Raw genomic sequence first — 20,883 nt, forward strand, 5'->3', positions numbered from 1 at the left:
ATCCTTAACCACAGTGCTGCTCACACAGGGTCCTGGGTGATGTGAGCTGCATCCAGGAAACGCTGAGTAGATGCCATGTGTGCTAATTGAGCTGTGCAGCTCCGCTGAGGCGCTGATGTACTCTTTATTGATTGATTTGAATAATAACCATTTGGAAATTTCATATTCCGTGTCCTAGGGCTCAGATGATATCAAAACTAATATTTATTAGAGTAGCATTCGTTCTAGTTAGACCCTAAGGCATTTTTCTCATTTGCTTAAGGTTTGGTCATGAAAACTGGGGACTCCACACACACGTGCGCGCACACACACACACACACACACACACACACACACACACACACACAAACACCGTGCATACATGAGATAAACAAAGAAGCCAGGGTGGAAGTCTAGACAAGGTCAAACAGAAAGATAATAGCAATAACTTAGCTAGACTCTCTGGATCCTATTGTTGTTGAGAGCTTAGGAATTGGTTGTATGTATTTGAAAAATAAATCATCTGACCTTGCTGTCTGTAACCACAGGCTATTAATTCCAAAATATCTGCCTTAGCCAGAGAGGGTGCTAAGGGACCCCTGCCAATGAGGAGGCAGAGGGGCTGGGCCACCAGGGTCTCCTTCAGAAGGTCAGGGGAATTGAAATTGGGCTGTTGTCCAGACCCTACATAACTGATCACATGACTCTTAGCAAATAAATCAGGATCTCCAGATCTCATTTGCCAAGTTTGTGTTTTTTTTTTTTTAATTTTTTTTTAATTTTTATTATACTTTAAGTTCTAGGATACATGTGCATAACGTGCAGGTTTGTTACATATGTATACTTGTGCCATGTTGGTGTGCTGCACCCATCAACTCCCCATCAATTCATCATTTATATCAGGTATAACTCCCCAATGCAATCCCTCCCCTCTCCCCCCCCATGATAGGCCCCAGTGTGTGATGTTCCCCTTCCCGAGTCCAAGTGATCTCATTGTTCAGTTCCCACCTATGAGTGAGAACATGCGGTGTTTGGTTTTCTCTTCTTATGACCCAGCCATCCCACTACTGGGTATATACCCAAAGGATTATAAATTATTCTACTACAAAGACACATGCACACGTATGTTTATTGCGGCACTATTCACAATAGCAAAGACTTGGAATCAACCCAAATGTCCATCTGTGACAGACTGGATTAAGAAAATGTGGCACATATACACCATGGAATACTACGCAGCCATAAAAAAGGATGAGTTTGCGTCCTTTGTAGGGACATGGATGCAGCTGGAAACCATCATTCTTAGCAAACTATGCCAAGTTTGTTTTTTAAAAAGATGAGCAAGGCCATGGGCACCTTCAACTTCTAAATTCTATAAGGTATAAGTAGTCAGGTCATGGTTTTTTAAAAAAAATCTCTACCAAGGAAAATTATTTTACATTATAGACAGATGGATTTTGCTTTAATATACTACCAAAACACAATAGTAATAAAATGGAAAATCAAAATTAAAAAGGGGGTTTGGGAGTAGTGGGATTGTTTTCTCAGAATAGAAACAAAAAGATGACATAAATAAACATGATTGTTCAGCATGCTTCAAATGAAGACTTTTGGGGCAGATAGTCTGTATGAACCTATAAAGGGCCAGATAGTAAATATTTTAGTCTGTGTGAATCATATAGTCTCTGTCATACCTATTCAACTTTTCCATTATAGTGGGAAAGCAGCCACAGAAGATGCCATAAACGAATGAGCGTGGCTGTGTATCAATAAAACTTTATTTATAAAATCAGGCAGCTGGCTGAATTTGGCCCAAGAGCGGTGATTTGTTTACCCTTGGTCTACAACATTCTCCTATTATTTTTCAGTTTACTCTTCTATAAAAATAAAAACCTGATAGGATCTACTCTTTGAGAATGTTAGAACAATTACATGAATTACTATAATATTTAGTACTCAAGTACTTAGAATGATGACTCACACATAGCAAGCACTATGGAAATGTTAGTTAATTTTTGTTACTATTAGTTATTATTTGGATTGTATAACCAAATTAATTCATTGTCCTGATAATTAAGTCTCTACCATGTGTCATTTCTGGGCTCTGTGTTGACCTAACCAATCAAAGCCTTTTTGTCACGGAGTGCATAGAATGGGGTGGGAGTCGGAGATGAATAAAGAGATATCTATCTATCTATCTATCTATCTATCTATCTATCTATCTATCTATCTATCTATTGAGAGAATATATATATATATATCATAAATGATAAGATTATATCTACAGAAGGAAAGAGAAAGGATGGTTCAGGAGCACATGCACATAATAGAGACAGCCAATCCATGAATGGAACAGATGATGTTTCCAGGAGGAAGGGATAGCTAAACTGAACATGCAAAACCAGCAGGACTTTGCCTGTCAAAGGGGGCAAAGAGGGATGAGAGCATAGCTGGAAGGTAGAGGAAGAGTGTTTAATCAGAGGAAACAGACTGAGAAGAGTTGAGTGAATGGGAAGTGATGAGGCGGGAGGCTAAAGAGATGGACAAAGCCTCATGTGCCATGTTATAGATTTGGGGTGGATCCTAAACTGGAAGCTTGAATGGTTTAAGCAGAGGGGTGACATGATCAGATTTTTATTTTAGATAGAATGCTCTGGCCACACATGGAGAATGAATTGGAAGGGGCAAGAAAAAAACAGTGCTAAAAAAAGTGGCAGGGGAGGGGGTGACAACAAGAAAACACTCAGAGGGGGCAGAATCATATGGATAGGAGGTGGAGAGAGTATCAAGAAGATGGTAGAAAATAAGGCCTAAAGAGAGGTCATCAGTGGCCTCATAGAAAATGCTTGTAAAACAGTGATAAGGCCCAGCATAGACTGTAAGGACAGTGGTCACTGGAAATAAACACAGGGATTAATTTCAAGAAAATTTGAAAGAAAAGTAGAAGTTGAGTCTACTGGAACCAAATAGAGGAGAAAGAAGCATAAAAGAAGCAACTCACAAGGAGAGAGAAGCGGGGTGGTTGATGGAGACGGTCACTCAAGAAGGCTCCAAGGAACAGGATCCAGAGCAGAGTTTTGGGCCAGCCTTGGCAGAAAGGAAAGCCTACCCCACTGCGACATGCAAGAAAATGTCTTAGAGTAACAACAAAAAGCAGTCTGTTGTGGACAAACGAGAGCCAAGAAAACTACCTTAGATCTTCTAAAGTAAGGGATGGAATATGATTTCCTAAGAGTGGGAAGTGGTATCATTGGGCTGAAAAACCTGGGGGTGGAGGAAGAGGTCTGAGTCAGACACAATGAAGAATGTCATGAGATAATAAGAAAAAAAATGAATACAAGATTTGAATGAAGCCTTGAGGTCTCAAGTCAGAGTTTGAGAGCATAAACACATGGTAAACTCTCACAGCACCATTTGGGGATTTCTCCCTGCAAGCAATGCTCTCGCTTCTCAGTCCAGATCCAGAAAAGACAAAACAGAAAATGTGAGTGACTCCGAGGTGTGAACTGGCTAGGTGGGAGTTGCAGAAAGCTTCTGAGGAAAGGGTGGTAGAGTGCTGGAGACAGGGCCGTGGAGACCATAAAAGAACGACCCAGGCCGAGGAGTCTGCCAAGGGAGGCAAGAAGCACAGGGTGGCTACAGGGAATGTCACAGATGCCCAATCTCAGTTATTACAGTCATTAAACTGGTTTTGTTTCATTTCATAACATTCACTAGAATGAATTAATTTCCAAAGCTTATTAGGCTGTCATTTTGTGATTTGAGAAAGCAAAAGAAACTTACTCATTATAGTGACTAAAGAGAGGGGAGGTAACTTCCAAGTGTCAGTTAATTGAAATGGAATTCCCTAACTGATAACTATTTCACAAAAGTAGCATTTCAAACCCAGCTTGTGGAGCTCTCCTTTGAACGAGAAATAGGGGCAGAACCCTCTGTGAGCACATCTTCTTGAAGCTTCCTTCTTAAAGGAGAGCCCTTCAGGCTGGGTATGTGGCCCTCACACCCAAAGCACACTGCTGACCTCCTTCCCTGATAGCCACTCTTTCACTTAGTCATACCAGTGCTTCCTGACATTTTCAAATACCTGCATTTTTGGCAGTATATTTGAGAAAATTAAAAGGCAAACACTTTTAAAAAAATATATAAGCAAGTTTCAGGAAACTTTCTATAATTATCCTGTTATTTTTTTGTTTGCCCATTGGCACCATGTAGCTGCTTGAGTGGAAATGGTTACTGGCCCGATAAAGTTCTCTTGTGTCCTCTTAGAGTAGAGCTCTTGTGGGTTCCAGTAAACCTGGGGTCTTTCTGTGGTTTCCTTTCCCATTTCTACCTTTGCCTATCACAGCAAGTTGACACCTGCCCCACACCACCCACCCAAATAGCCTTGCTTAGCCAAGTACTCAGCCCCTCACTGACCTCACCTGTGTAAAAACCTGTGTTAAAAACAAATTAGTCACATTGATCCAAATGTGTCTGGACAGATTGCCCCCCGACACACAGAATATGAGTTGAGGGGAACCTGGTTTCCGTCTCTGGAGCAGCCTTACAGAAAGGTTTAAAAATCTTCAGCCTCACAACTTTTACAGAGCCACAGAGCTTTCCTCTTTAGTCGGTGAACGTCTGTATCTGGAAGCCATTTTTAAAAATAGAAAAGGAAATGTCTTTCACTGTTTTAAATGCACACACTGGCAGGTAATAGTGATAGCTATTTCAGTACCGCAGACACCATATTAAAAACACTTTCTATCCTTTACCTCATTTACTCCTCAGAGCAACCTTTACCTACAACAACAGCAGCATCTAAAAAGGCACCGTTACTATTCTGTTTTTCAGATGGGATGACTGAAACTTAGAGAACAGCAAAACGACGCCCTGAAGTCACACAGCTACTAACACAGCCACGATTTGCACCCAGCCAGGCTAAGCCCAGAAACAGCACTCTGAAATGCCTCATTTCAGTGGCGATTTCATTTATATTCATTTATTAATGATTCACATTTTCTGAAACTTAAGACTGCGAGTTTACCTAACCCAGGTTCTCCTTTCCACCTGGCTACACTCATTTCCTTATTTGATACAATGCCTTCTTCCTTATATGGTTCTTTACCAAGCGTAGTCAACAGGCTTTTAATTCATTATTTCCTGCCTCTTTAGTCCTCTCACCCACCTTCAATTCTTTCCCAAGATCTCGGCCACAATACTGTTTCCTCTCTACGGTTTTCTACTCACATCTTCCACAAGGGGGCACATTCTGACCATAAAGCTTTGAGGCTCTCCAGTCAGCTAAAATACAACCAGCATCACCCTAATGCTTTCATTCTGTTACAAGAAATGCCTTTATTCAAGCTACATTCCTTCATTGTTATTTCATATAGGGGAAACAACAGTAAAAAAGGAAACCATATAATTTTTGTGGACTGTTTGACAATAATTCATTCACTGGATTTCTATGTTAGGTATGGAATCCATTAAGCAGGATATTGAAGCTTATGAATGGAAACCTAGTAATTCCTCTTTAATAAACATGAGTTACTTTTATTTCTTAAACTTTATTAGGCATTTACTCAAAACATTACTCAGAAATGTTTGTTAATAATATGAATGATGATTTTGAGTCCGATTGCATTATTACTATGTCTAAGGGTTCAAAACACAAAGTCTGGATTATTCATAAAGACTGAGAAAATGGCTGGCATTTGAATGTAAATCTTAGTGCTTGAGCCTAACTCCATCTTGACACTTCTCACCAACCCTTGTAAGGAAGGAGTGGCTGCTACCACAGTGGCCTTTTTGTGTAGCTGAGGAAACTAAGACATGAGGAGACTCACTCAGGCCTTATAAGAGTCACATATGGGGAATAGGGCCGGTTCTTGCCAGCTCCCTGAGGCTGCACTGGTCACCAAGCAGAACTACCACAGGAGGAAAATGAAGAATGAAAGAAATATGAAGACAATTCTCACATTAAAGGCAAGCTCACCTTGTCCTCTTTGCCTGCCAAACTTCTAAATGCTGGATTCCTCCCAGCTTAGTTTCAGGCTCTCTTCTTTTGTCCTTCACTCTTCCCCTAAACAATTGCATCTGCTTCCAGGACTTCGAATATCTCCCCAGACCTCTCCTCTGACATACTTCCCCTGAGTCATAGCAACTACCTGTCTGAAAACTCCGTGTGGAGGACTCCTCGCCGTAGTAAACTGAGTAAGTCCAAATTGAAGCAATTGATTTCCTGCCATGTCCCTGAAAAAGCATCACCATCCTCCCAACATCCCCCTTTCCCAATTTCAGAAAACGGCCCTGATGTCTACCTGGTTACTAAGAGCAGACCCCTGGGAGACACCGTGACATCTACCTGTGCCTCTTCTCAAACTCAAATGCATCAGCCAGTCCTCTTGATTCTATATCTAAAATAGATCTTGTATTTTTCCACTTTTTTTTCCCCATTTTGTGTTCAAGTTTCTACAGTCTCTGGCCTGGACCACAGCAGAAGCCTCTCCCTGGAGTGCTGTTTCCATTCATGTTCCTTCTTCCACAATCCAGTCTCCACACAGAAGCCAGATTAGTCTTCTTAAAATACAGATTTGACTATTATTTACCCTGCTTGAAACCCTTAAACAACTTCTCTTGACACATGAAATAAAACCTAATTTCCTTATTATGGCCCACAAGGTCCTGTACCCTCTGGTCCCCACCACCGGTCCAGCCTTACTCCACTGCTCACTTGGCTCAGTTGCCTTCTGTGGGACCCAAGGCAAGGCCATGCTCCCTCGTACCTCAGAGCTTCTGTGCTGGCTGTTCCTTCCGGCCTTCCTTGACCACCCTAGCTAGGTCAGTCCTGGTTATTTCCTAGTATCCTAATTTTTTCCTTTCTGACACTTTTCACAGCCAATAATTATTTTATTAATTTAGTTGCTTATTCATTTATTATCTCCCACCCAAACTATGTAATTCCAAAGCTGGTTCAGTCAATAAAATCACTATTCATAACAGAGATGTACAAAAATATAAATAGTCCAATTAAATGGCAGTCGGACTAATTAAATAGTCCAATTTTATTTAGGAATCCTTGTTCTGCCAAGGTAAAAAATGTAATCTAAATTGAAGTGGCCCCCTATCCATTTCCATGGGGTTGTACACAATTTGTAAGAGGATTACATGGGCACCCCATTAAGATCTCCATGTTCTCTGCCCACACTAGCACCTGCAATGACAATTATTGTCCTTCTAGCTCTCTATCAAGTGTTCACAAAGTCTGCCAGAGGGACATTCTCTTCCCAGTCACAGGCCTCCTCCATCCAATGAATCTCACCACTGTTTCTATCAGGTGGCAATCCACATCATTTTGCAGCTCCTGCACTATGCTGGGGTCTGGATAGACTGTGTTGTTGGAAGAGGTGTGGTCTGTCTCAATCTGACTCTGCAGTCTTTCCTACCTGGAACAGGCACAAAGCCCCTTTTTCAAGACCCATCAACATCTGCACTCCTTTACCCCTCCTCCAACTCTCCTATCTTTTCAGTTCAGTTTAGTGAATCGTTTCCTAGAAGGAAGAGTGGAGGGGACAGATAGGAGCCTTGCTCTTATCTTTAAGGTTCCTTACTAAAACATTTTATTCTATGTTAAGTCTGTGTGTTCCTCCAAGGGCCTAATTTTTTGAAACACAAAAGCAAAGAGAAGGTTTTTCCTCTGCTTGCTGTTTTCACATCATTTCCCCAAATCTATGAACCCAAAAAACATAATTAGTTGAATTGGGGGAAAGAACTTAAAAAGGAGATGGGAATATATATATATATATAAAAATAAGATAAGTTAAAGGTTCAAAATATCTCTCCCTTACACTAGTATTGTGCCTGGTACATTGTTGGTGTATAATAGGTATTTGTAAATTAAAAATTAATAATAATAAATGAATGAAAACATGTTCAGCATTGTCAGAAAACTGTAGTTAGGTAGACAGTCCAGATTGCAAATTAGGAGGGACAAGTTCTATTCTTTACCCTCCTGCTGAGTGCTTGATCCTCTACAGTTCACTTAATTATTCCATTTCGAGCCTTCACAATAGACACACAATTATGGTTGATTCTTCATAGATGATGATAGCCATGTTGCTGAGTTCTTTGAACTCCTTGCAACAAAATATAAGAACACTATTGTTTATAACCTTTGTAGAAATGAGTTTATTATACTGCCTTCTCTATGAGCAGAATACTTTCAAGGATTCTTCCATTGAATTGTTTTATAAGTTTATACAAGTCCTCATATGTTAGGTGAGTCTCTTGAAGGCAGCAGATAGTTGATTGGTGAATTCTTATCCATTCTGAAATTCCGTATCTTTTAAGTGGAGCATTTAGGCCACTTAAATTCAGTGTTGGTTTTGAGATGTGAGGTACCATTCCATTCATCGTGCTATTTGTTGCCTGTATACCTTGTTTTTTTACTTTTTGTTTTTGGTTTTTAAAATGTATTTTTGTTTTACAGGTCCTGTGAGATTTATGCTTTAAAGAGGTTCTGTTTGATGTGTTTCCAGGATTTGGGTCAAGATTTCGAGCTCCTTTTAGCAGTTCTTGCAGCAGTGGCTTGTCAGTGGCGAATTCTCTGAGCATTTGTTTGTCTGAAAAAGACTGTATCTTTCCTTTGTATATGAAGCTTAGTTTTGCTGGCTACAAAATTCTTGGCTGATAGTTATTTTGCTTGAGGAGACTGAAGATAGGGCCCCAATCCCTTCTAGCTTGTATGGCTTCTGCTGAGAAATCTGCTGTTAATCTGATTTTCCTTTACAGGTTACCTGGTGCTTTTGTCTCACAGCTCTTAAGATTCTTTCCTTTGTCTTAACTTTAGATAACCTGATGACAATGTGTGTAGGCGATGATCTTTCTGCAGTGAATTTCCCAGGTTTTCTCTGTGTTTCTTGTATTGGATATCTAGGTCTCTAGCAAGGTCAGGGAAGTTTTCCTTGATTATTCTCCCAAAAACGTTTTCCAAACTTTTAGATTTCTCTTCTTCCTCAGGAACACCGATTATTATTATGTTTGGTCATTTAACATAATCCCAGACTTCTTGTAAGTTTTGTTCATATTTTCTTATTCTTTTTTCTTTGTCATTGTTGGATTGGGTTAATTCTAAGACCTTGTCTTCGAGCTCTCAATTTCTTTCTTCTACTTGTTAAATTCTATTGCTGAGACTTTCCAGAGCATTTTGCATTTATATAAGTGTGTCCATTGTTTCCTGTTTTGATTGTTTTTTATTTATGCTATCTATTTCCTTGACTATTTCTCCCTTCACTTCTTGTATCGTTTTTTGGATTTCCTTGCTTTGGACTTTACCTTTCTCTGGTGCCTCCGTGATTAGCTTAATAACTAATCTCCTGAATTCTTTTTCAGATAAATCAGGGATTTCTTCTTGGTTTGCATCCCTTACTGGTGAGCTAGAATGATTTTTTGGAGGTGTTAAAGAACTTTGTTTTGTCATGTTACCAGAGTTGGTTTTCTGGTTCCTTCTCATTTGAGTAGGCTCTGTCATTTGGACACCCAAAAAGTATCCAAATACCAAATATTGTTTAGGAGTTTGAGTACAAAGGACACCACTGACTGCTGGTAGAGTGCAATGGTGCTATCACCTTTAGAAAAATTTGATAGAAAAAATTTATCACCTTTGCAAAAATTAGTAAAATTGAAGTGATAGATACCCGTGGCCCAGTATTTCTACTTTGTATTAAGATCCCTGAAGAAACACACATGTATATATGAACCAGAAAATGCATAAGAATGTTCATAGCATCATTTCTTCAAACACTTCCTCTCAACCATCCCAGAAAGAAAACAAAAATAAAAAACATAAACAGGAGACTAGGTAAATAAATCGTAGATATTCACACAATAAAATAGTATACAGCAGGAAATTTAATGAACCAGAGCTATAACTTTCAATGTGGATGAATCTCACAAATGCGATTAAGCAAAAGCAAACATACAAAGAGTGCAAATATTTGCAGACCATAGCTGTTCACAGACATTCTCGACTTTCCACTTTGTAATAAAATATCAACATTACTTGGAAAATTGCTTCCCATAATGAAAGGGATCTTGCAGCTTGGTGTGGTCATGTGAGTTTGTTTTAGAAAATGCACTGCAAGTGGAAGTGATGATTATGATTTTCAAGAACTTCATAAAGGGATTTTGCTCAGCTCCTAATGACCCTTTCTTTTGCCCTTCTACATTTTTCCCTTCTTCTAGCTCACAATATGGATATAATGACTGAAATTCTAGCAGCCTACTTTACACTAGAAGGTTACTTTAAAAATGGAAACTATAAGCTAGGATGATATAGAAAATAGGTACCTGGATTCCTAAATGGCACCATAAAAGCTCTGGTTGGCCTAACTTCAGATTTCTTTAATGTGATAGAGGAATAAACTTGAATTTTGCTTAGATTACTGTCCTTTTGTTGTTTTCTGTTATATCTATTTGTTTCTATTTACATCTGATACAGATGTGCATAAAATACAGATGTAAATAACATCTAAAAACATGTAAAGCAATCAGGATGCGGCAAAGGCATGGGAAAGCACACAACGGCAAACTACAAATTTAGGACGGTGGTTACTTGTGGGCTAGAATACAGAGGGAGAAGATGGGAGATGTATATACAACCTCTACCGCATTTTGTTTTGTTTTATTCTTTATACCTTTTTGTGTATCTTAAATACTGGTACAATATTGTTTAAGATGTTTAAACAGAAAAGGCCTCTGGAGTTCTTGGGAGTATAAAGCATATGGAATTATCATTATGAACTCTGCGTTCTATCTGCCCTTCTCAAAATTCCTTGGCTTCTGGTGATCTGAGCTGAATAAACTGCTGATTCTCTTGGCTTTTTAAATTTTCTTTTCTGTTTTAGACAGAGTCTCACTGTGTCACTCAGGCTTGGGTTCAGTGGTGCAATCTCGGCTCACTGCAACCTCCACCTCCCGGGTTCAAGTGATTCTTGTGCCTCAGCCACCTGAGTAGCTGGGATTACAGGCACCCAGCTAATATTTGTATTTTTGGTAGAGAGAGAGTTTCACCATATTGGCCAGGCTGGTCTTGAACTGGTCTCAAGTGATCTGCCTGCCTCAGCCCCCTAAAGTGCTGGGATAACAGGGGTGAGCCACTATGCCCAGACTTGACTCTTCCTTGAAAGACAAAATAGTCACTCTGTTTACTCCCTCTCCTCTAGCCTACCCTTGCCCCTCAAAGATATTCAGAAGTTGCAGAGAAGGCTTTCTTCAGCCAAAAGTCTTTCCAGTTTTATAACACATTCATACTTCTTTTCCAAATGTCACCTCAGTCCATGTTTCTAGAAAGGAAGTAGTAGAAGGAGAAGGCAGAAGGCCTCTATCATCTCTGTGCCTAGAGGTGGAGTGTGGTTCTACTTCACATTAAGCTTTCCTTTGTTCATAAGGCAGTATTCCAAAGGGCTGGCAAAGCAGGAGTTTTGTTATGTGGCTAGCTGGTGCTTGGTGCTTGGCACATCGGGCTGCCATCTCCCCACCACGCTAAGAAGATGTCAAACATAGTTGGTGTTGAGGAGTATGCCAAGAACAGAATAGCTTCTACAATGACAGTAAACAATTTCCCCTCTGGAATGTTTCACAAATAGGCTGATGGGATTAGACAACATGCCTTTCTTAGAAGACTTTATAGACACAATCACTTATATAAAGATGAAAGTGGTGTTTGGGGGAAAATGCCAAGTTGCAAATCTGAGGTGGAGAAGACATTCCATTAACCTTGTATCTATGAGGCTGTCTATTAATTTCAAATGATAAAGGGATGTCAGATAAAGCCAATTAGCATAAAACACTCCTACTCAGCTTTGCAGACCTTCAACAAATAGCAGCAAGGACGAAGGACATTTGGGGATGGAGGTTTTCCAAGGGAAAAGTGATTATGTCTTCACTTTCTTTCATCTTGTGTTTTCTATGTGCTAAGTCCTAAGGAAACTACTAAGTGATTCTTAAATCCATTCTTCTTCTTTTCTTTTCTTTCCTTTATGATTTAATGCCCTGTATCTTTGCAGAAAAGAGACAAATGGTGGCATATTCTTCTGAGGAAGAAAACACATGATTACACCTGATGTCCAGAATGACTGGAGGTTCCTCTACCTGCTGGGGAGCCACCAATTTGAAATTCTTGGTGCAACTGTAGTGATGAGATTTTTTACCTGGGATTATCTCAGCACTTAAGAGCGAGGATTGAGGCACCTTGTGTGAACACATACAAATTTGGTTTGTGTGGTGGTGACTCTGTTTTCCAAATATATCTGCAGGTATACTATTGCAGGTACATTTTTGAGTATCCACCTTATGCTTGGCTCCAGGTAGATCAACATGGGAGACACAGGAGGCATCTAAGGTATGAAACTTTTTACTACTGTAAAGAACTTGGGAGCAAGGACCGTGCTTTTCTCATCTTTGTTTCCCCAGTACCTGATATGTAGTGGGTGCTCAGTTATAATTTTTGAGTGAATAGAGCCATAGACATTAAACAATTAAAGACATAAATGATAATATCATATGTAATAACTACCAAAATGTGACATTGACCATAAGAGCTATAGAAACTAAATAATTTAGAGAGACAATAATAATTACTATAGCTAGCATTTAATGAGTGTGTTTTATATACCAGGGGCTTTTCTTAGTGGTTTACATTCATTAATACATCACAAGAGGTAAATATTTGAATGAGGTAAGGCAATACTTCCTGCTCTAACAAATTACAAAATGTCCAATGTCCAGTGGCTTCAACACAATGGGAGGTTTTAAATTAATCAATTTATTTTCTGTTGCTCCATGTTCAGTATGAGTATTCCTGCAGGCAGGCAGGGTTTTCCCCAAATGGAGATCCAGAGGGCCCAGGATCCTTCTATATCTTTTTGTGCCCTCATTTCTAATGTGTAGCTTCCTGGCATGTTCTGGGCACTGATATCAAGCTAGCAAATGAGGGAAGAACAGGTGGAGGAGGTGTGCCGACTTCCATACCACATTAACAGAAAGCAACACACATCACTGCTGCTTACATTTCATTGAAATAATCACATAGTCCCACATACATGCCAAGGGAGGCAGGAAATGTAGTTCCTTGTTAGGCAACCACTTCACAGAATAGTTCTACACTGTGGATGGGGAACAAAAATCATTTGTCCTTGAGTATTTATATCACTTCCATTTCAAGGTTGAAGACATTGATGCATAGAGAATTCAAGCAACTTGCCTAAAAGCAGAGTGCTGGAGGATGTTGTATTCCTTGGAAACATTATCTGCCTTTAAAATCACTGCATTTTCTTCGGTGTTTACTTTGTTGATAATTATGGATACCTGTTGCTAAATCAGGCACTACTAGATGTAACAGGAAGATAATGTGGAGATCAAATTAAACTGAAAAATAGAAGTTCATAAGGACTGTCCCATCCATGCGGCCTCTCCTCCCCAATCTTTGCCTGGAAATGTGTGGTTAGTTTTAATTGTCACACACACTGGGGTACTACTCTAATTTAGTGATCAAAGTCAGGGTTGCTAAATGCCCTATAATGCCTAAGACAGTGTGATTCTGTGAAGAATTGTCCCATCCAAAAAGCCAGTGGTATCCCTATGTGACACTAGACTAAGGCTGTCCCTTCTGAAATGTCCCTAAATGTCAGTGTGGAGAAAAGTTTGTTGGGAACAAACTAATAGAGTGGTTTAGTTGGAGTGTAGACTCTGGGGTTGTACCCTGAAAATTATAAGCTGGATTAGGAGAAGTTAGATTATGAAAACTGTTCAACTGAGAGATGGAATGACTGAAGCAGATCAGGGAGCTTCAGAGGGAAGAGAAAGCCTACTTGGAAAAGATTTAGTTCTGTGTAGACACAGGCCAGGGTTATGGTAAGGAATAAGAGTGAGCCTCATTAAGCAGAGAGAGGCATAGAGACTGAAGCTCAGACCCTGTCCCCTGGATGTTTCCAGTCTTGAATGGAAGCACATGTAGCACTGCTGGAGGGAAAGAAAGAAGGCAACTGGGGCTTAAGAAGGATGGACAGAACACTATCGTGTTCTGAGAATAAGAAGTCTCGTCCAGTTTTTTTCATTCCTGTTCTTTTTTGGGTTCTCTCTCCATAAAGTGCTAGTGTGACTGAAGTGAGGCTCAGTGTCAAGACTCTATCGATGATCATTGCAACATCTGTGGAGTGCTTACTGTGTGCCAGACAGGTGTGGTTCCAAGAGCTTTTGTTATGTTCTGTACTTACAAAAGGGTGTCTCATTTAACCCAGCCTCTGGTGTTGTGTCTGGCACTTGGTGGGAGGTGATTTATTAGTTGGAAATGAAAGCATGAAGGCATGCACGAGTGAGTCCTCACAATAATCTGCCTATTTGGTAGGCATTTCTATCTAGGTTAATAAGGATGATGAAACTGAGACTGCTAAAGTTTCAGTAACTTGGCTCAAGTTAAATGGCATGATCCTAATTTCAATCCCAAAGACTGCAGCATGCTGAGCTGTGGGTGGAAAGTGTGAATAGGAAAGTATTAGTTTCCTATGACTGCTGAAAGAAATTACTACTTGGTGGCTTAAAACATTCTCCCACAGTCCTGCAGGCTGGAAGACTCCAACGAGTTTTACTGAACTGAAATTAAGATATTGAAGTGCCACACTCCTCCTGACGGGGCTGTTACCTGCTAGCCTCTTCCAGCTTCTTGTGGCTGCTGGCATCCCTTGGCTTGTGGCCACATCACTTCAGTCTCTGCTTCTTGCTCACATTGCCTTCTCCTCTTATATGTGGAAACATGGAAGGGCCCTCTGCCTTTCTTTCTAAGGATGCTTGTGATTGCATTGGGTCTTACTGCTAACACAGGAGTCTCCCATCCCCAAATCTTTAATCACATCTGCAAAGTCTTTTTCTTTTTTCCTTCCCTAGAAGATAAGGTAACTTTTCACAGGTTCCAGTCATAGTACCTGATTATCTTGGGATGGGGGATAGAGGGCGAGGGCATTATTCAGCCTACAACAGAAAGCCTAGTTTTCTATTGTATGCAGTACAAAGTGTGTGCGTGTGTATATGCGTGTGTGCGTGCGCGCACGCGCGCATGTGATTGTGTGAGCTTGTGCATACAACTATTGCGTGTAGTGTGTGTGAGTTCGGTGTACTGCAACTGTGCCTGTGCAGCCCGTGTGTGAGTGGGAGTGCTTTGACTGCTGCAGGGTGTGATCACAGATGGAACGCAGCTTGCAGTGGCGGGGAACCGGTCCTAGGCCAAGTTATCGTCCAGCCGCCTGCAGGGGTCACTGTTCGGTCCCGTTGTCGCACCATTCCCTGCCCTGGCTTGCCCTCTTCCCCGCATCCGTGGGCCACGCGGTAAGGGCGAAGAAGCCAGAGGCTGCGTGGCCCAGCGACGAACTTGAGGGCTGTGGCCTTGGGCGCGGCCCGCAGATGCGTGCAGCATGCGGGGCTGTGGAGCGCTTATTGGGTTTTCTGCGTGAATTGGGGGTTTTGCAAAGAAGGGACAAGGCCGGACAGGACCTTAAATCCTGCTCCAGGCGGAGGCAGCTGTTGGCCAAAGTCTCTCCACCCCCGTCCCCAGTCGGCTGGGGAAAAAAACGAGGGGGGGGCGGGGGCGGGCGTGTCCCAGGGGTCTGGAAGTGGAGCCGGGACATCCGGGAGATGACAATCTAAACGTGACCTGGAAAGGGGATGTCACGGGAGTGGCTGCTTCCTGGGAGGTGGTGCTCGCAAACCTGGCAGCTGACTGGGTGGGGTGTGCCTTCCCTGGCAGTCGCGGAGGGGAAGGCTGAGGGTCCCCGTCCCCGCCCCGCGTGCTCAGGCTGAACAAGTTCTCTTCCCTGATCTCTCGGAGGCGCCTGCCGCTAGCCAACGCAGGGCAGCCTCCTGAGTGCGTGCTGTGGGTTTCTCCTTCAGTTTCCTCTCATTGCCTGAGGTTGGGCCCGAACACGGCGGTACATTTCCTTGAGGTTGGTAAACTGCCCCTGGGCCTCGCTGGATTTTGCATGGGTAATCTCGATATTCTTTCTGATGGGAAACCTAAGACCACCTTTGTGCGGAATGACCCCCAGTCCACTCTGAATCTCACTCATGAGCGTCTGAAAGTAGCGGCGCGGGATCTGGGCAGAGATGGGGTGGTGGAAAATTCAGCTTCTCGGGGTCAGGGTGCCGGCCCAAGTGGACCAAACTTTGAGAACCCTGCGGTAGAAACATGAGACTATCTTGAGGCCAGTAGGACTCCTGGAGCTTTTTCTCCTTTGTATAGCGCTTGGTGAGGTGGGAAGAAAGGCTATTTTGCCCAAAGAGCCCGTGCAATGTTGTGTGCCCTCATACGAGCATACCACTGCTAGTCCCTCCCCTCCGTGGCCCTATGGTCTTGGGCAAGTCACTTAACCTCATCCAAGCCTGGCTTTTCCCCTATCTCTGTGAGAACTGAAGACAAATCTGAAAATATCGTACACAGTGCACGTTGCAGGCACTCAATAAATGCTAATCTTCTTCTTCTTATTATTATTTTGAGACAGAGTCTCACTCTGTCACCCAGGCTGGAGTTCAGTGGCACAATCTCGGCTCACTGCAACCTCCACCTTCCGCGACCAGCCATTCACCTGCCTCAGCCTCCCTAGTAGCTGGGATTATAGGCATACACCACCACATCCGGCTAATTTTTTAATTTTAGTAGAGACAGTTCCACCATGTTGGCCAGGCTGATCTCGAACTCCTGGCCTCAACTGATCCACACACTTTGGCCTCCCAAAGTGCTGGCATTACAGGCGTGAGCCACTGCACCTGGCCTAATCGTATTATTAAATTACATTGTCATCTTATTAAATAAGTCCTCATTGAATAGGGGTTTATTTAATGCATGGAAATAAGAAAAAAGGTGGGAGATGGACAAGGGAGAGGTGTCATGGTTTAGATTTCATTGCTGGCTTGTAGGTACTTAACATCTATAGGTGCTGAGAGAGGAGACATCTCACCTGGTTGCCATTAATGACATATGATGGCAGTGGTGGGTACTTTCAGGGGATGGAGATGTACAGAAAGTATGTGATTTTGTGTTGGCCTGTTTAGGTGGGAAGGTTTCCAGCACCAAAAGTGCTGCATGGCTGATTTTCTGCATCGTAAAGTGCTCAAGTAGAATTTCCAGGCCAATAGCTCTCAAACGCCCCTCCTTCAAAATACTAAGAGCTACACCTAGCATAATCTGACTGCCAAAATGGGACAGGCATGGTTGTCTTCCAAATTACAGGCGTAAAAATTAAGTTAACAAAGCTGTCTTATTTTTAAGTTTTCCTCACACACATTTCCTAATGCTTTGATGCTTCTTACAACTTACTGGCCTGTGAGTATGAACAGAGGGCAAAATGAGTGACCAAGGAGCAGATGACTATTATTGGCAAGATTCAGAAGGAGCTGTGAGGTATAACTCACAGATTTTTTCATGTTCCAGCTTGAGATGTTTTTTTTTTTTTGAGAAGGAGTCTTGCTCTGTTGTTCAGGCTGGAGTGCAGTGGTGTGATCTTAGCTCACTGCAAACTCCACCTTCCACGTTCAAGCAATTCTCCTGCCTCAGCCTCCTGAGTAGCTAGGATTACAGGCGCATGCCACCACACCCAGCTAATTTTTGTATTTTTAGTAGAGATGGGGTTTCACCATGTTGGCCAGGCTGGTCTCGAACTCCTGACCTCAAGTGATTCGCCGGCCTCAGCATCCCAAAGTACTGGGATTACAGGCGTGAGCCACTGCACCCGGCCTTAGCTTGTGATTTTTATACTCCTCACTCATGTGATAAAATTACATATCATATATTTCATGGAGTTTCTCAGAGAGATTACCAAAATTTTGAAGACTCTTCTTCCTAAACCTATTGAGAGCTTCAGCTCTAGAACTGAGAATACGAATGACTGCTTGAGAGACTATGATCCCTTCTTGACTGCTTGGGAAAGACTCAAACTCTCTGAGTCACAGTTTAAGCATATATAAGTTATTCATAATAATTTCTACTTTTGTGAATATTAGAGAATATAAAGTATCTAAAATTATTGGCACATGAAACATGCTCAACAAACAGCCCAACTGACATAAACAAGAAAGCGCCCAAATGACACAGTATGTGAACTACAGCAGAGCTTCTCACACTTTAGTGTACATAGGAGTCACCTGGAATCTTGTTAAAATGCAGATTCTGATTCTCTCTATGTCTGGACCGGGGCATTGCTAATAAGCTCCCAGGTGATGCTAATGCTGCTGGTCTTTAGACCAATATCGGTAGCAAAGAACACAACTTTACAATATAGCGACAGCACAGGTGATGGGAGTTAAGAGATGGGCTTAACCAAGCAGCACCTTGAGAGAAGCTCTAGGCAGGAGATACAGGATTCATAGAGAGGAGATCAAGGCATAAGGACCAATGTTTCATTTGGCAGTGGCTCTATCTTTTAAATTGAATTTCACTCTTGAGTTCCCCAGGCTGATGGTTTTCTTTCCTTGCTGTTGATGTGCGTTCGTATTGAAGTTAATGTAATTCCTAGCATTTCCTGTACGGACTCCTCAGATGTTCTCTGCATATCACTGAGAAGGCTAGGATTTCTGAGACTTGGCTCCAGCTGTCTGTGGATTATAGAACTAAGGAAGCAACCAGTCTTTTTTGTTGTCTTTTAAATGTTTTAATTTTTTACTATTACACAATAGATGTACATTTTTGGGGGTACATGTTATGATTTGATACATTCATATAATCAAATTAGGATAATTGGGAGATCTGTCACCTTAAGTATTTATCTTGCCTTTGTGTTAACATTTGAACTGCTCTTTTCTAGCTATTTTGAAATGTACAATAGACTAATGTTAACTAAAGTCACCCAACTGATCTATCGAACATCATATCTTATTTCTTCTATCTAACCATTTATTTATACCCATTCATCAACCTTCTTCTCCCTCTCCCCCACTCTTCCTTGCCTCTGGTAACCACCAATCTGCTCTATGTCTTCATGAGATCTTCTTGTTTTAGCTTCCATATATAAATGAGTACATGCAATATTTGTCTTCCTGTGCCTGGCTTATTTCTCTTTACATAATGACCTCTAGTTCCATTAATGTTGCTGCAAATGACAGGACTTCATTCTTCTTTATGGAAGAATATTATTCCATTATCTATAGTTACCATACTTTGTTGTTGTTGAGTTAGAGTCTTACTCTGTCACACAGGCTGGAGTATAGTGGTGCAATCATGGCTCACTGCAGCCTCAATCTCCTGGGCTTAAATGGTCCTCCCACCTCGGCCTCCTCAGTAGCTGGGTCTACAGGTGCATGTCCACCATACCTGGCTAATTAAATAAAAAATTGTAGAAATGAGGTCTCACTATGTTGCCCAGGCTGGTCTCAAACTCCTGGGCTCAAGCAATTCTCCCACCTGGGCCTTCCAAAGTGCTGGGATTACAGGTGCATGCCACCACACCAAGCCTGCATTTTCTTTATTCATTTATCTATTGATGGGCACTTAGATTCATTTCATATTTTAGCTAATATGAATACTACTGCAGTAAACATTGGACTACAGATATCTCTTCAATATATTGATTTCTTTTCTTTTGGTTATATACCCAGTAGTGGAATTGCTGGATCATGTAGTTGTTCTATTTTTAGTTTTTTGAGGAACCTCCATACTGTTTTCCGTAGTGGAAATGCGCTAGTTTACATTCTTCTGTGTGTGTTTATTCAGTTTTCCCAGCACCATTTATTGAACAGACTGAACTTCCCCCATCGTGTGTTGTTGGCAACTTTGTCAAAAATGAGTTGGGTGTAAGTGTATGGAGTTATATCTGGGTTCTATATTCTGTTTCACTGGTTTGTGTGTCTGTTTTTATGTCAGTACCTTGCTGATTTGGTTACTGTAGCTTTTTAGTATATTTTGAAGTCAGGTAGCGTGTTGCCACCAGCTTTGTTCTCTTGCTCAGGATTGCTTTGGCTATTTGGGGTCTTTTATGGGTCCATATACATTTTAAGTTTTTTTTTTTATATTTCTGGGAAGAATGTTATTGGTGTTTTGATAAAGATTGCATAGAATCTCTAAATTGCTGGGGGTAGTATTTGCATTTTAACAACATTAGTTCTTCCAATCCATTAGCATGTAATCTCTTTTCTTTTTGTGTGTGTGCCCTCTTCACTTTATTTTATCAGTGTTTTATGTGTTTTTTGTATAGATCTTTCACATCTTTGGTTAAATTGATTCCTAGGTATTTTATATTCTTTGTAGCTACTGCAAATGAGATTTTTAAAAAACATTATTTTCAGATTGTTTGGCATTGGCATATATAAATGCTACTGATTTTTGTATGTTTATTTTGGATTGGCAACTTTACCTAAATCATTTGCCAGTTCTAACAGTTTTGTGGTGTAGTCTTTAGGTTTTTTGAGGTGTAAGATCATGTCATGTGCAAACAAGGCTAATTTGACTTCTTTCTTTCCAATTTGGGTGCCACTTATTTCTCTTGCTGAATTGCTCTGCGTAGGACTTCCAGTACTCTATTGATTAAAAGTGGTGAAAGTGGGCATCCTTGTCTGTTCCAGATCTCAGACAAAAGATTTTCACTTTTTCCCCATTCAGTATGATGTTGACTGTGTGTTTGTCATATATGGTCTTTATTATTTTGAGGTATGTTTCTTCTATACCCAGTTTGTTGAGGCTTTTTATCATAATAGGTTGAATTTTATTGAATGATTTTTTGGCATCTATTGAAATAATCATATAGTTTTTGTTCTTGGTTCTTTCTGTGAATATGATGTGTTACATTTGTTGACTTATGTATGTTGAGCCATCCTTTCACCCCTGGGATGAATCTCACTTGATCATGATGAGTGTTCTTTTTAATTTGTTGTTGAATTCAGTTTGCT

General features: G+C 41.1%; 1 protein-coding gene across 1 annotated transcript in view; it reads left to right on the forward strand.

Moving 5' to 3' along the window:
- Positions 1–15,731: 15,731 nt before the first annotated feature.
- PQLC2L (PQ loop repeat containing 2-like) overlaps positions 15,732–20,883 on the forward strand; it is a 47,740-nt gene continuing 42,588 nt past the window's right edge. The window contains exon 1 of the mRNA XM_011959032.1: positions 15,732–15,953. The gene's annotated coding sequence lies outside the window, so the exon portion shown is untranslated. The remainder of the gene's footprint in view (positions 15,954–20,883) is intronic.

Source organism: Colobus angolensis, unplaced genomic scaffold (genome assembly GCF_000951035.1).
Source record: "Colobus angolensis palliatus isolate OR3802 unplaced genomic scaffold, Cang.pa_1.0 Scaffold48, whole genome shotgun sequence".
Lineage (NCBI taxonomy): Eukaryota > Metazoa > Chordata > Mammalia > Primates > Cercopithecidae > Colobus > Colobus angolensis.